At 42.7% G+C, this 16,272-nt stretch overlaps 1 protein-coding gene across 4 annotated transcripts in view; it reads left to right on the top strand.

Annotated features, from left to right (window-relative positions):
* The window catches only part of FAM107B (family with sequence similarity 107 member B), a 63,923-nt gene that overhangs the window by 37,717 nt on the left and 9,934 nt on the right, over positions 1 to 16,272 (top strand). Inside the window, exon 1 of one of the 4 annotated variants that reach the window (XM_048963340.1) lies at positions 270 to 598. The exons of 2 other annotated variants lie outside the window; for them this stretch is intronic. The gene's annotated coding sequence lies outside the window, so the exon portion shown is untranslated. Of the gene's footprint in view, positions 1 to 269; positions 599 to 1,592; positions 1,707 to 16,272 lie in introns of those variants that run through there. One more of the 4 variants, XM_048963349.1, reaches the window with a different exon arrangement.

The raw sequence follows: 16,272 nt of genomic DNA, 5'->3' as shown, positions 1-16,272 counted from the left end.
TTCCTGCACAGGTTGGAAAGGGGTTTTGTCACCCATGGGGAGCAGCTAGGATGGGTTCTTCCTCATTCAGCTTCCTTCTTAATGCAGCAGTTTGCATGAGCACATGGCTTTAGATAACTGCTTCAGACCTACAACATGCTTGCCCCGTGCAGACATTTTCTTATCTAGCTAATTAATCCACAAGGTATTGCAGACAATGTGGTGAATAATACAGGAAATGATTAAACTGCTTACTTTCCACTGTTTTATTTTATACAGTGTGTGAAGCCTGGCATATCCGGCTCACAGGAGATGTAGCAGAAAGCAGTGACAGGTTGATGTGCTCAGTGTTATTGTAGTTTATGAAAGCTAGGGTGGAATTTCTCATTCTTTCCACTTTTTTCTTGAGGAGACCTTTCCCAGTGCTGCCAAAAAGCAGGCTGGGGAGCTTCATGTAATCCCAGCAGAGGAAGGTGAATGTCTCTGGCAACTGATTGAGGGCGATGATAACTGACATTAGTGATCAGGGTAGCTGCTCTCAGTTGCCCCCTGGATCACCATGCTAATGCTATAAGGAGCTTGCTTGCCTTTTTTAGCTACAGCAGTTGAAGGCCTAAAGGTAGGTGACATGAATGCTTCTATAAATATGCATAGTTTTAATCAAGTCCTTGCTTATATTTAGATAATACAGTAATGGTATAAACAGAGGTTCAAGTGGGATATATAAAAGATGTTGAAGAAGGCTATGACAAGTGGTTGTTGTCTTCAGTTTTTAACTGAGGTCTTGAGTAAGGTTAATAGAAGATGTCTACAGCTGGACTATGCTGAATTATTGGAAGTATTTATTTCTCTGACGTAAAGAAGGGGAGAACGAGATGTGAGAATTCCAGTGATGTTCTTCTTGGTCTTTCATGTATCTGTCTTACTCATGTACCATGCTATCTCCTCCTGTCTCTCAAACAATTTATTGATGTAATGCAGCTGTCCTTTGGGATTTTGGGGGAAGGGATTTTTTTTCTCTAACACGAATGTCACCGTTCTCCATCAATGGAAATAACCTGAGCTTAAAGAACTCTGAAATTCTGCATGAACCTCCCTGAAAGATCTCCTGTGTTGTAGCCTCTACAGACTTCTCGTGTAGTGCTGGAAACAACCAGCAAATGTTCTGATCTCCCCAGCAGTGAGACCAGCACTTACGCTGCTGGACAGGCACAACTGCTGGCGTGCACTCAAGTAAACCCCTGCTGCTGACTCTCAAAGTTCATCCACTTGCTTCCAACTTTTAACATTCACATTGTCGTTTTTATCACTGTGTGAATGAGACTGTAAGCACTGCTTTCCTGGAAGTGCTGCTTTTTCAACGGTAGTAAATGTTTATGCTGAACAGAAGCCATAGGAAAACACAGAGCACGGTAGGATGTGAATCGAAATCAATTTGCAGACATACACTTCCTGTCTCAAAATGTGGACCACTGTAGATCCGCAAAGATTTATTGTTTTTTCACCAGGTCCTAAGGTGTGTGTTTAATTAGGTGTGTTTGTGAGAAGGAAATGACTCTTGAAAGAGGGTATTGAGCTTGAAACGGTGCAGTTGTGAGCTGAGCTGCATACAGAACAGTGCCATAACACTGCGCTGCGAGGGAGGTGACAGCTCTGCTGCTTAATGATACAGAAGACACCATCTTGCACTGCTTGCTTTGTAGCACCAGCCTTGTAGAGCTGACAAGGTGAGCCTTGGTGATGGAGGTGCTCACTTAACTTTTTTTTTCTTCTGAAGTTCAGCTGAACCATTAACTAAAACATGGGTGGGATATTGGGATATTAGCTTTGAGTGAGAGATGCTTGTCCAAGGGTCATATTTCTTTGGAGGAATGCAGGATTGAAAAGGACTGAAAGCTGTTGAAAGTAAAACTTCCAAAAGCTCTCCAATTTAGGCTCCAAAGTCCGTTGACTTTCTGGAAGGTTTGGGATATAAACTGGGGAAAATGCTGCAGCCCTTCCAATAGCTAATTAGTAACTTTATCAGCTGTGTCTGTGGACAGCAAAGTTCTTTTCATTTTGTAAAGTACATTTATAACACGAGCTCTAATGAAACTCAAATAATAATGATTGAAATGTTGTCATTTCAGTCAGCTTTCTGTGACCCCTTCCTCATTGCCTGAGTACATCATGAACAGTGAGGAAGCTGGGATCTTTTTTTTCCTGATTATGTTATTAAAAAGGGAGATTGTATTTTTCCACCGATGTGGATGTCTAGTCTGATGTAGCTGTTAGGAAATTCCAACCTTTTCCTACAGATTGCATTGCTTTGGTTGCAATGCTGTGGCCGTACACGATTTCCTATAGGAACTGACTATATTTATGTGGCACATCTGTTTCCAATCTGGAATAACTTTGCTTACTACCTACACAAATAGATGAGTCTTCTGATTTTCATTAGCATATTGCATTGGAAGAAGTTGCATGATGGCAGCTGACAGTGCCTGTTTGTTTGGAAGATCTTGCTTCCTTGCAGGTCCTGTTTGAAAACATGGGTACATCATGAGCCAAATGCTGCAGTAAGGTGTCTAAGATCTGGGACTGGCTGGAGCAAGCCGTCATCTGCTGGTAAAGATCCGTTAGGCAAATGTGGTTGAGCTACACACTGTTCAAACCACCATGCCCAGACATTTACTGGTTGTAGTTTGTTGCCATCTGTACCTGTGCATTTGCCCCTGGCAGCCCTGGAAACGTACAGGTGGGACCAGAATTCAAAACACAGCACTCAGGTTGGATATTAGGAAAAATTTCTTCTTAGGAAGGGTGGTGAGGCATTGGCACAGGCTGCCCAGGGAGCTGGGGGGTCACTGTCTCTGGAGGTGTTCAAGGGAAGGGCAGATGTGGCACTGAGGGACGTGGTTGGTGCACATGGCAGGGATGGGTCAGCGGTTGGCCTAGATGATCTCAGTGGTCTTTTCCAACCTTAATGACCCTATGATGGTATGGGCTGTGCAGGGGAGGGCTGCTGGATGAGTTTTGATGGCCTGTTTGCTTTCATAGCCGAATGCGCTGAAGAACCGCTAATGGATCCTTTGTTGTGTTTCTGCGCAGCTTTGGGGATTGTTTCATTTTGGATCAGTATGAAAGCAGGTGGGACACCATTCCCTCTGCAAACAGGCTGTTGGCTAAGCAGACTGGGAAGGAAGTCTGTGTTTATAATATTGTATATGCAGAAGATACAGAATAATTTTTAAAAAAGGCTGATTTTGACATTGGTGTTGAAAAGATTAATGTTGTTGTGATGAAATAAAACTTGACTGCCACAAACGGTTACTGTAATTCAGATGGTAACGTAGATGTTAAACTTGCATTGATGAAGTGTCTGAAGAGGCAGAATTTGTGCCCTGCTGAGCACTGAGATTACTGAGGAGTGCATGCTGCTTTAAAGAGGACAGATTTTGATAAATGAGTCTCCATCTTATTACTGACACACTTGAGAAGAAAGTGCTGTATTCACCAGCGGGTAGGAAAGCCCTAAGGCTCCCAGCTCTTATTCTGGCCCTTCATCCTGGAGATGCTTCTGAGGACATTATTTCCCAGTGCAAATTAGGAAAACATGCATTTTATGTGTCTGGGTTTGTTGTTTGAATGAGAAATCAATAGACAAATAGCAAAATAATAATAATAATAATAATCTTGTGGCTGGTAATAACTTGGGCAGGAAGAAATTCATAGAAATAGACACAGAGTGAAAATGGCAGTGATGGTCCTTAAGGCATAAGAATTAAGAATCCCATGCACTTCTTTTGTAACACCAAGAGAAAATTCCCAGCCGGTGTGTTATTAATTTTAATCTCTTTCTAAGCTTTCTTCTGTGTATGTGCTAACCCATAACTTATCAGCTTATTTTAAACATCATCAGTTTCATTTTCTAAGCTTCAGGCAGCCAGTTACCTATTTGAATTATATCTTTTGACTCTGAAACAAGCATTTTTTCCATCATAAAAGTCTGCTTTACATGAAATGTCTCCAAATTTTTTTCACAAAGTGCTGCCTATAATAGAACAAAGCATAGCACTGTCATAATTTATGATGTCTCTTACTGATCTGCTCACCCAAAAAAGCATGTTTTGTGCTCTCTGCGTTTGGTATCCAACATATTGTCTTGTGCTGACAACCACAGCCTGTTCCAGATTAATTTAAGCCCAAGTGTCCTGCTCAGCATCACAAATCCAGTATTTGGTAGGGCTGAGAATAGAGTCTCTCTTCTGTCATAACTCAGTTCCTCACTGTAATTATGGGGCAGCTCTCCTTCTGAATGAGTGAACTTCTATCATGACCAAGCCTGTTATAATGAACAGGTTCCACTTTATTTTCTGATGAATTCTCCTTCCTTAGTGATTCTTTTGCAGTTTTGAAACATACTTCCTCAGTGAAACATAGTAAAAAGGAAATGTTGAATTTCTGCTTTAGCAATATTTGTTAAGCAAGGAGGTTGAGGAAGTGATTATGTTGCAAGAGAATGGACCGGCTCTGTTAGATGAAGGAGCTTGAGCAACATGGCTTAGAATGTGTGGGAGTGTAGTACAGGTCAAGAATTTGCAGGGATTTCCACCTCCCTTTATTGATAGAAATATGGGTGTATTTGCAAGCCACCGTTCCTGCAGGTGAAGCACAGCTCTAGAAGTCAAGAATGCATGAGAGAACTACCCAAACATCAGTTCCCCTTGAACCCTCGATCACAAGGATTTTTTTCCCTCCTTCTAAGAAGACATTACATTTTTGGAGGTTGCATAGCCATGGAGCATGCTAACAGTGGCAGTGCTTGCTGCCGTGACCGAGCACACAGCTCACTGAATTGCCCTCAGTATTCACCAGTGACCATTTGTTTAGTCTCTTATGATTCCAAAACAGAGGCATGTGTTTAAAAACCACGATCATGTATACTTGTTGGAATTTTAATTGCAGTTTTTCTGTATTTGGCTTTTTTTTTTTTTTTTTTTTTTTTTTTAAAAGCTCAGTTAACTATTGAAGGAGAGCAGGAAGAGGACCACAGAAAAAACCTCTTGACGTTTCTTTGTTCATTCTACAAAAATCTGAGACAGTAAGATGATATCTTGCTGGGGATGCAGTATGGTGACATCTTAAGGATTCCTAGCATGGTTTGTTGCACATTAAGCTTGCCTGCAAGCTTCCCTCTTTGGTTCTGGGCCCAGTGTGCAGTGAGAGCCCATGTCCTCGGTTCAGCAGAGGGCAAAACCATGGCTGCCTTCAGGCACCAACAGGTACAGCTGGCTACTGACAGTGAGGAGAGTTCATCAGTAGATATTCACCACGGCCTGACTGTGTGTGAATGACAAATGGTATTCTGTTCTCCAGAAGCTGTGTGCGCTGCTTCCTCAGATCTTCACCAGCAAGAGCCAAGTTGTGACCTAACACTGGTTTTGTTCCCCGCAGCCACAATGTGTTTAGGCAGCAGACATCTAAGCCAAAGACTTTCAGTCCATTCTTGGCTCCGAGTCTTGTGCAGCCCTTTGTTCTTTGGCTTCTTTTTCTTTGAGGTTTATCTTTATTTTCTCTTGCAAACATGAGGAGACAGGAGCTCTGTGAATTAGCATGTGACTCTGGGATGCGGGCAGTTTGTTTTAGTAGTTTGCTGGAGATCCCTGCAGTACCTCATAGGACTGCTGACTTGTTTTGTTCTTTTGCGTTTTTGCAAGCTGAGCTGACAGTTTGAGTTCTCCCAGGTTATGTTCAAATCCAAGCCCATTTCTTCTGCAGCACATAGAGCAAGTGATCCATCCTGCTGAAACCCCGAAGGAAGGAAGCAAGGAGCAGAGCTGAGGGGCTCTGACTGATGCTGGTGGCACGGCTGAGCCCCTTCATCAGTGCTGCTAATGGAGGACAGGCTGGGACTTCCCTCCAGGTGGTCTGTCAAGCAGAAAGGTAACAATTGTAGGAAATTCCTTTCCCGTCACCAACTCAAGCTCAACAAACAATCCCTTTGTGAGGGACTGGGGTCATCCCTCTGGTTTCTTATTTCTCTTTGTTAGCTGCTGGGAATTTGTTGAGAAGTTCCTTTATGGAATCCATGGGTTATGGAGTGGTGGTTTGTTTCTCCCTCCCTGAATTTCATCAAACCTTTCGAAGAAAGCCAAAGAAGGTGATGTTCTAGAAAACCTCCTAGAAACAGCCCAGTGTCACCACACTGCTTAATTTGTTCTGCCAGAGTATAAGCTAAAATCTCACCTACGTGCTTGCTAAGCTGGTGTGACTGCTTTTGGTTTAAATGTTGACACCGTAGGTTCTTCATTCAAGCAAGGCTAAAAGGACATGGGCAGCTCATCTCTGTGATGAATGTGGTGTTCGGATGGAGGCTTCTTGTTTCTTCAGAAAACAATGCCCTTCCTCTGCGAGCAAGGCAGGATGTGCTGTCCTTTCACTTGCTGTGTACCAAGTGATATGCAGCTCTGCCCTGGTTTCAGAGCTTCCTGATTTATGGTGTTGCAGTAAGAGCTGCTGACTGTAGCTGCTCAAAGAGCATGTAAAAGTCAACAGCTTTGACAGATGTGACCCAATGTCAATAGTTTTGCTTTCTATAATTTCGTGTCTTTGGGGTTCTGACTCCTTCCATTAAACAGTGAAGAGGTGATGTTTCTGTAGATGCACTGTGGCACATTGTGTTCTTTCAGGTCCCCTGTTAATCACCTTTGCAGTTTTGTAACTTCACATGTATCTCAAAGCTGTCGTAAAGCCATCTGATGTGTGCCATGGTTCCTATGTCATACATTTTCTGAAGGCTTGTTCTGACTGACATGCTTGTAAATCCATTAGAAAATTATGGTACTTTTGGTTAAGGTCACGAGGAGGGTGTGGAACAGCCTATTCTTTAATTTCTTGCTCTGCCTCCCTTTTGGAGGATCAGGTCATCAGTTTTATTCTGGCCTTTTCTTTCAGGTCTTTCTTCCTTGCCTTTGTAGTGGTGCCCTTTTGGACTGAGTGCCAGTGAGGAGCCACATACCTAAAATACATCTCTGAGTGTGAGAGCAGATAAAACAGGTCTGGGCAAGGAAGGGTGTCGGTTTGTGGACACAGTGCAGACTGGAATGTGGATGTAGTTGCCAGAGCCAAAACCAGCTTGCAGAGGTGAAGGCTTTTTTTCTTTCCTGTGAGTAAGCTGGGAATGTATTAGCTTGGAGTAGTGATATGTGTATGAAAACTATTCCTTTTAGTTTCCTTTTCTCTGTTTCTAAGAAAAGATATTCTTTGTGTTAAGAAATCAAAATTCATAGAATCAAAGAATGTCGTGTGTTGGAAGGGGCCCATAAGGATCATCAAGTCCAGCTCCAATTCCTATAAGCTGGATGCCTCTTTGAAGCTCCTTGCCAGCGAAGAGAGAACTTGGAAAAAACAATTTTACTAGCAACGATTTTTCTTTTCTTTTCTTTTTTTTTTTAAAGCCAGGAAAGGATTTTTCTTCCTGGAAAATGAAGAGAACTTGAGAGGTTGAGTTGGCAGGTAATCGATTCACATCTGCCTGGTCTGAGGAAGTATTTTGTTTTTATGTAACTACCTATGAATTTACTTAGGAAATGGACAAGTTGCACTGAAAAATCACTGTGTGATTTTCATTATGCCAGAGTTTTTAAATGTGTTGAAAATAGTCATCTTTTGTGTAGAATTTCTTTCAAGTTGTCATTCAGAAACAATTTACACCCCTTATTAACATGGGGAGACATGACAGCTCAGCAGATTGTGCTGTGCCATAACTCCAAACAGTGCTGCTGTTTCCCAAAGATCAGCATGAGGCACAAAGCAAGATCTGGAGGTTCACTAAAGCCTTACACTCCAAAAGGCACGAGTTGAAGATTTACAGCATTGGTGTAACTTAAGCAGCATGTAAACTACTCAGCTCACTTGGTCTCATTTTTGTTGCTGTTCCTACTTTATGTAAATCTGATTAATGCAAAGATTCTAATTTACAGGTTTCATTTCAAATGCTTATTAATTGCATTCATAGACTTAGAAATTTGTAAAATTAGAAGGGATAATTATCCTGTAATTTGATCTCTCCATGTGATTGAACTGCCTTTGACTTCACATTACAAGTCTTTCAGTCAATTTACTACTGCATTTTCCTCACTTTAAAAGTGTGTGCCTTATTTTTAGAAATGTGTTTTCTAGTCCCTGTCTCCAACCATCTTCAGCCTTGCTGCTTGTAGAATAAACAAGCTGGTCTTAAACGGCACATTTTTTAAGTCAAGTAGACTGAGCTCTTTTGACCACACCAATATACAGTGTATTCTCCAGTTCTTAATGTTATTGCTTTTGCATTTCGTAGAATCACAGAATCCTTACAGTTGGAAGGAGCATCTGAAGGGCACCTAGTTCAACTGCCCTGCAGTGAACAGGGATACCACAGCTAGATCAGAGCCTGATCCAGCTTGGCCTTGACAGTCTCCAGGGCATCAACCACATCTCTGGACAACCTGTGTCAGTGCCTTGCCACCCTCACTGTAAAATATTTTTTCCTTATGTCTAACCTAACCTCCCTGAGCTTCAAGCCATTTCCCCTGTCCTATTACCACAGACCCTGCTACAGAGTCTGTCTCCTTCTTTCCTGTAGCTCCCCTTTAGATCAGGCCACTCTCAGGTCACCTCACAGCCTTCTCTTCTCCAGGCTGAACAGCCCCAGCTCTCTCAGCCTGTCCTCATAGGAGAGGTGTTCCATTCAGTGGATCATTTTTGGCTCTCCTCTGGTTGCACTCCAACAGGTCCACATCTCTCCTGTACTGAGGACTCCCCATCTGGACGCAGTACTCCAGGTGAAGCTTCACCAGCACAGAGCAGAGGAGCAGGATCACCTCCCTCGCCCTGCTGGCCATGCTTTTGATGCAGCCCAGAATACAGTTGGCTTTCTAGGCTGTGAGGGCACACTCCTGGCTCAATCCAGCTTCCCATCCACCAATATCCCTAGGTCTTTTTCGTTAGGGTTGCTCTCAATCTTTTCATCTCTGAGTTTGTATTGGTACTGGGGGCTGCCACAACCAGGTGCAAGACCTTGCACTTGGATTTGTTGAACGTCATGAAGTTCAGTAAGGCCCACTGCTAAAGCCTGTCTGGGTCCCTGTGAATGGCATCCTGTCCTTCTGGTGTGTCAACCACACCCCACAGCTTGGTGTCATCAGCAAACGTGCTGATTTCCTTTTTAATGTTCTATTTGTTACACATAGCAAAGCTGTGCTCCCTTGCCAGTCGTATTTATGGGAGTGCCAAGTAACCTAGCTGCTCTCTTACTCCAAAATTTTGTTATATATACTTATCAAAGGTTGGTTTACCTTTTTTGTCCTTTAACTGGCATAGACTTACGCTCAAATGAATCAAGTGCACAAATCTCTCTTGGTCATCATTGTTGTTGTAGCATCCAGAAGAAGATTTCCATTTAGAGAGCATGATTTAACTTAGAATCATAGAATCAAATTGTTTGAGATGGAGGAGACCTTTAAAAGTCATCTAGATGAACTTCCCTGCAGTGAACAGGGACACCCACAGCTAGATGAGGTGCTCAGAGCCCCATCCAGCCGCACCTTGAATGTCTCCAGGGCACCCACCACCTTTCTGGACAGCCTGTTCCAGTGCTTCACTTCTTGTGTTCCTGGATCTTGCATGGAAACACACGTTGCTCTCTCACCTCTCTCACCAGTTCTTGGTGAACAAAATACACAAAAAATACAGAAACAGCCATCATCATGTATTCCTCTCTTGTGTGGAAGAATCTTGCTGAACTGTGTGAACTGGACTTTAACAGAGTTCAAGACTCACCAGTCTCTTTTTGGCAGCTGATGTCAGATGTTTGAAATGTTTCCACTCTCCATATTAATAAGATGCTGCTGGCTACTCTGGATGTTTTTCCCCCAGTGGAAATACCCTTCTTTAATCTTAAAGCCTCCTATGACTGAGAAATGACCGACTTGTAATGCTGATGGCTTCGCAAACAGACCGTCTTAGAAGTAGGACCTTCTGCTAAAAGGCCGTGGGATTTTTTGTTTGTTTACTCAGAAGTTTAGCAGTTTTGTACAAAAACACTGATTTTGGTCGGTCTTTTCCCTTCCCCTGCTTTGACTGCCCTCTGTGCCAAAAGCTTCTGTTCCTGCCTGTAGGAAGTCCTTTACCACTGGGTGACACTGTTTGATAGTTCTTCACATTTGCAATAGTCAAGTCCTGAAGAAACTGTCCTCTGACTCTTGGAACTTCTGGTTTTGAATTAACACTCTGTTTTTGTATGAAATGTACATTGACCTACTTCTCCTGAACGTCACGTTTACTGTGGTGCGTAAGAATTACCGTGTAGCACAGAGGTGAAAGCCACAAACACATTTTCAGTTGCACGTCTTTAGTAGTTGTGATTTATTCCTGCCAAGTGAACGACATTAGATTAGATGGAAGGGAGGAGGTGTGCACGGCATGCCAATGTTCTGTGAAATGAATACACGCAGTGCTTTCTGGGAACAAGGTGCATAGTTTGCTTTATTTTCTGTGAATTTCAGATTGGAAGCTTAGCGTGCCAGTGGGTTGGCCAGGGACTAACATTTTGGGAAGATGTGTGCTATTCACAGCTCGCTAGTTTTTATCCTGTGTCTTTCTGTCCCTCCTCTGCTCTAATAAAACATAGATGCCAACCAGTTTTACAGGGAAAATCCACACCTGAGTTTTGCCTGCCTGGCAAAAAGAGGACCTGGTCTCCATCTGCCGTGGTGAACACAAGTCTTGGTTTCCTTCTTTCCCTGTGCTCTTACAGTTACCTTTGTTTGCAGATTTTCAAGAGGCACTCTCTCTCCTTTTCTACCTCTTATTGCACATCTTCATTGGTATGTTTTCAGCATTTTAACCAAGCAAGAGAAGAAATTCAGCTGCGTAGGGCTGTTGGTACATCTAGCTCGTTTCAGATATGCTGACAGAGGTTGCAGCTGTAGGGAAAATTATTTTGGATTACAATAAATTTATGCTCGTTTGTTTTCATGATTTCGGTATAAGGTGAAAACACTCTTAAAGACTCTTGTCTCTCTTTCTTTTTTTCTAGATAGACTGGAAACTAAGAGGGACCAGTCATTGTGCTCTTGCCAGCATCACCCTTTAGCCATTAGCCTCACTGGGGATGTAGGCTCTTCTCTTAGCACCCAAGGCTTTACTGAACTTCAGAGCGCAGGAACAGAGATTGCCTGGCAGTGTTTAAATTGTATGAGAGCCATAAGCAACGCTTTGCATTGGAGAGAACTGTGGTAGTAGGGAACGCTGCCCCAGATCTTGCATTCCCTTCCCCTTTAGGTGTCAGTGCCAATACAAACATCTTTGAAATGACCCTTTTTCTTCTGGTTTCACATCTAGTGGGTGTTTTATCTGTGCTGTGTTGACATTACGTTGTCAGCAGTACTAAGGGAAGAAAATGAATGTTAACTGGATATCCCTAAGGTTTGGAGTGCTTTAGTTCATTTTAATATGACAGTAGGAATAGTTTCAGTAGCTGGTGAGCCCTGCTTTTCTCCAAACTCATGGCATCGCTGAAATTGCTTTGTGCTGCTCTGGTCAAGTGAGCAGGAGCAGCACCACAGTTACTGTGAGGAGTCTCCATGGTCCTTCAGTCTTCTGGCAGCTGTGTGGCTAATGAAGCCATTAGCAGCTGGTACCAATACCTCACTCCTTAGGTTTGAGGCTGGGGACCGACGGACCCTGTTCACTGCCACTGTAGTCAGGAAGGTGTTCTGAGTGAATGTGACTGTGTTTATGTGGGCCCAATTGCAGTGTCATCTGTCAGGCTCACACATTTTTTAAGAGTGTTGCTATGAGATGTGCCATCAGACTGTGGTGAATGAAAGGAGGAGGGTTAAAAATACTTTTAATAAATTAACCATTTCTATTTGCATTTAATAGTAGCTTAGGAGGTCTTTCTTACTGATGTATTCCAGTGAGGTAATCTCAACGTTGTTGCAAAGGAGAAGGGTTACATATATTCAGAGAGCTTATAAAATCTGCCTGTGAGAAGGGTGTTGTTAGTTAAATTATTCAGGCATTGTACTGACAGCAAAATTTCAGGCTTGCTACTTCATTTAGTCTACTGTGATCCAGACCTCACTGTCCCTCTGAGCTGCAGAAGCCTGCATGGATAGAAGCCAAGCTGCTTGGACATGGGCTGGCATCAGCATCCTGCCTGGGAAGAGTATTTTGCATTCTGTTTTCAGCAACTCTAACTTTGAATGAAAGGGTGAACTGTGGGAAGTTATTAATGATATCTGTAATCATGGATTAATCACGTATATCTTTGCAGTCAAGTGCCTCTTGCTGCACTGAGTGCATTTAGATGGAAATGATAATGGTGAAGGGCTTTGATGTACAGTGTTGAGGTGATTGGAAGCAGCTCTTTAGCTTTCTGTCCAAGCTGGACTGTGCAAGGCAGCACTGTTTGAGCTGGCATAGTGAACACTTACTCCAATTCTTCTCAAAATGGGAAGGAGGAGAGTAAAACCATATTTCTTCCTAAAGAATGCCTTTGGGTTACTTGTAACAAACCGCGAGTCTATGAAGTAGTATAAAGATCTAAAAATGTAAGTCTTAAAAAACAGCGTTTGATGGTTTGCAGTACAGCTCAGAACAGATGTTCTGGCTTTTTCCAGAATAAAATCCGATTTCAGGAGGAATCCAGTGTTTGGGCTAATGCTTCTGGGGAAGATATTAATTCAATCATTTAGTAAGACAAAGAGGAAATGATACGAATTTAGCTCTAATGTAATTTTTGGATCCTAGACTAGTCTTATTTTGATGTTCATCTGTATTCCTAGGCATTTATTTGTCTGCTTTTTAAGGGGCCTCAAGTCTACCTCTGCTTCCACAGCTGCAAATAATTGTGGGAGCCATTTGAAGGGTGAAAATGCCTCTTATATGTACAATCATATAAATGTCTGGTGTCTCACAGGAATTTTTATGTATAGATTCCATGTGTGTAGGGTGATTTCTGGTATGACAAATACCAGAGAGAAAATAAATGCAACAGAATGCCATATAAACACAAGCTTTTTTTTGCATGAACTTCCTTCTCTGAAGCCTTATGAGCTCTGTTGCTGCAAATACTCTGGCATATGGAGAATCCTTCCCCCAGTGTTGTTAAGATCTACCTTGAATCTGCTCAAAATGCCAGTGACTGTCCATAGCAATCTTGGCACGTAGTAGATGAAATAAACTCTGTAGATGGAATAAAAAATGAAGAACACCAGAAATGGACATGTATCCTGGAGATGTTCCCCTTAAAAGTTTCTTGCATTCCTCTAGCATGCAATTATTACATTGAGAACAAGCTCAGCCAGAACATCCAGTGAATCCAAATCTCTTTATCTCAGTTTTGTTGTAAGGTAACAGTGAAATGCAGAACTGGATCATGCTTGATGTGTGGATGACTGAAAGGAGTCTCTCCAGCAGCATATTCCTGCCAAGTGATTGTTTGGATTAAGGCTTGGAAAAATATAAAATACTTTGTGTACATTCACAAGACAGAATTGTGCAGAGACCATTCACAGAATGGCCTGGGTTGAAAAGGGCCATATTAATCATCTGGTTTCAACCCCCTGCTACGTGCAGGGTCACCAACCATGAGACCAGGCTGCCCAGAGCCACATCCAGCCTGGCCTTTAATGTGGATGGGGCATCCACAGCCTCCTTGGGCAACCTGTTCCAGTGCGTCATCACCCTCTGTGTGAAAAACTTCCTCCTAATATCTAACCTAAACCTCCCCTGTTTTTCCAGTAATGCTGGAACATTACTAATGACATGTAATAGTACTGCACTTCATGTTCCACTGCGATGATCGGAGAGCAGCTCTATGTGTTGTGGCTTTTGCAGTGATGAATAGTAGGGACTCACTGAATAATCATGATGATTCTGTCATTCTATTAAACTTTGTTTTTGAACTTAGGGGATTCTGTTACCAAGCTCGGCTGATGTACCGACGTGTTGTCTGAATATCAGAATGAAACTCAGGTTATTTACACTTCCAGCACAGTTCCTGTCTATTGTGTGCTGAACTCTTGGGGCCTCAGTCTCCCTTTGTGAAATCTACCTGTGTTTTCCTAAATGTTTGCTTTGAAAGGGTGTGGGTAGAAATCACACTGTGCTGATTGTGTTGGCTGCGTATTGCAGGACTGGGATGGTGGCCTTCAGCCAGGCCAGCCCAGATTTGCAAAGGGTGGAAGAGGATTCAGTGAGCAGAAGCTGGGTCCCCTGCAGTGGTAGCTCTGTTTGGAAATCCTAGCTGAAATCACTTGCAGCTTAATCACATGTGGAAAGCGTCTTCAGCTCCCAAAGGAATTTCATTCATTCATGCTTGCTTCTGGTAGAGTTCATGTTACATTAGGAAACCACTATTTCTGACCTTGGAGCTGAATACATGTTTTTAAAAATAGACATGGGACAGAAGAAAGAATAGACTCCACTTTAAGTTTTTGCCAAAAGCAAATATACAAGTTGCAAAATATAACATCAAACTTTCTGAGAAACGATTGATTTTTCGAGGGCTCGTGTTAGAAAACCAATATGTTGTTCATGACGAACAGTTGTGGGTGATTCTGCATTTTTCATCTTTGCCTAAGCAGATGGAAAACTTGTCTTAAAGAAGCAGCAGGTCATTTTCTGGCTGATTACACAGTTATACTGTATATAGAAAACTATACTTTTATGATTATACGGTGCTTTTATGGAGAGCTGTGGATGATAAATGCCTCCCAAGAGTCTGGCAGCCCTACCAGAGCAACAGAGCTGAGAGTATAGAAGAACAGAACTTAATACCCATCCTCTGACTGAAATAAACCTGTAGATACCAGAGTTGTTTTAGTTGTGAGAGGCCTGACGTGAATACCAAGGAAGTATGAATTGCTGCATTCCTATGTAGAATAAATAAAAGGGGAAAAAAACCTAGTTTATTTAGTCATTGATAAAGAAGGTAAACTTCCACGCTTGTAAGTGATGTGCATCGAGAAATAGGCTCTGTTTGGGGTAGTTCCTTAAGTTTTGGCCTTTTTATAGGACGTGCAATTATACAGCACCATGGTCTTCCCAGCAGTGCGTGGCAGGAGGATAAGAAGCAGCAGGCAGAAACTGGAACACAGCTGCCATAAGGGAAAGTTCACCACAAAGTGAGCCTGGGAGCAGGTTGCCTGTAGAAGCTGTGCAGCCTTAGGGGACTTAGGACCTTGCAGGATAAAGCCTTGAGCAGCCTGGTTTGACCCATAGCTGATATGACCTTCAGCAGGAGGTTAGACTAGAAGTGAATTTCTTCTCATCTGAATTTTCCAAGGGTTCTTTGTATGTGGTGTTTGTGGGGATAGGTGGTTGCTTGAGTAAAGCAAGAACGACTCTGAAGGGCTGACTGAAGTATTTTTATTGTATAGTCAACATCAGAAATGGGTTTGTGCCATCTGCTGCAATATGCTTACGTTGTTTTGAACCACTGGCACTGCTGACAGCTACTTTTTCTTTACTAGTTTCAGAGATCCCAGTGAGAACTAACACTCCCACAGAGATCAGAAATGCTACAGATGTCCTCACCATGAAAAACTAATGCCAGGGCCACCCTGAGAGCAGCTCACTCTGGTAAGCTGCTTCTCATGGGATTAGCTCTGTAGAAGCTAGATGTGTGAGATGCAGCACCAATAACAGCACGCAACCCCCATTGTGCTTTCAAGTACAGACACTGAAAGGGCTTTTCAGGGTATGTTAGACACATTCAAATCCAGCATGGCTTCCCTGCATCCAGTGACAAACGAGTGCTGTGGTTTCCCTTCTTCATCTGTAAGCCTGCTTGCAGCCCTGCTGCGTGCTGGTAATGTTCTGTATGAAGGTATCTTACAGTGGAAACCTTTTCACTGTGCCAAGAGGTAAGCACTGGTTACAGTGGGATCTGAATTAAAACACAGGTTCAGCTTCTAATGGAAGATACGTGGCAAACCCCAGTGGTTCTCTGACTCATCTCAGAGCTCCATACTCTACAGCATGCAGCATTTGGCTGTTCTGTCAGTCAGGCTGATGGAGGTCTCTGCTTTTTTACTTTTATGTCCCATTGATTCATCTCTGTAAAACCCACATGCTGTGAGGTTGTTTTTTCTTGTCCAATCAAGAGAGCAATGTTTGTTTCACCAAGCTGCAGCATGCTGGATTCTGTGTGCTGCTTTCTGGGACAGCAAGTGGAGACAGAACTGCTCTGAGTGTGTTTTGTTTCAGATGCTGAACTTTTTGTGGCCAAGGCTTTTAGTGGAATAGGAGGGATTTCTTCTC

This window comes from Lagopus muta, chromosome 1, assembly GCF_023343835.1.
Source record: "Lagopus muta isolate bLagMut1 chromosome 1, bLagMut1 primary, whole genome shotgun sequence".
In the NCBI taxonomy this organism is placed as follows: Eukaryota; Metazoa; Chordata; class Aves; order Galliformes; family Phasianidae; genus Lagopus; species Lagopus muta.
The sequence above is the reverse complement of the archived record's forward strand: the minus strand, read 5'-3'. Positions and strand labels throughout refer to the sequence as shown.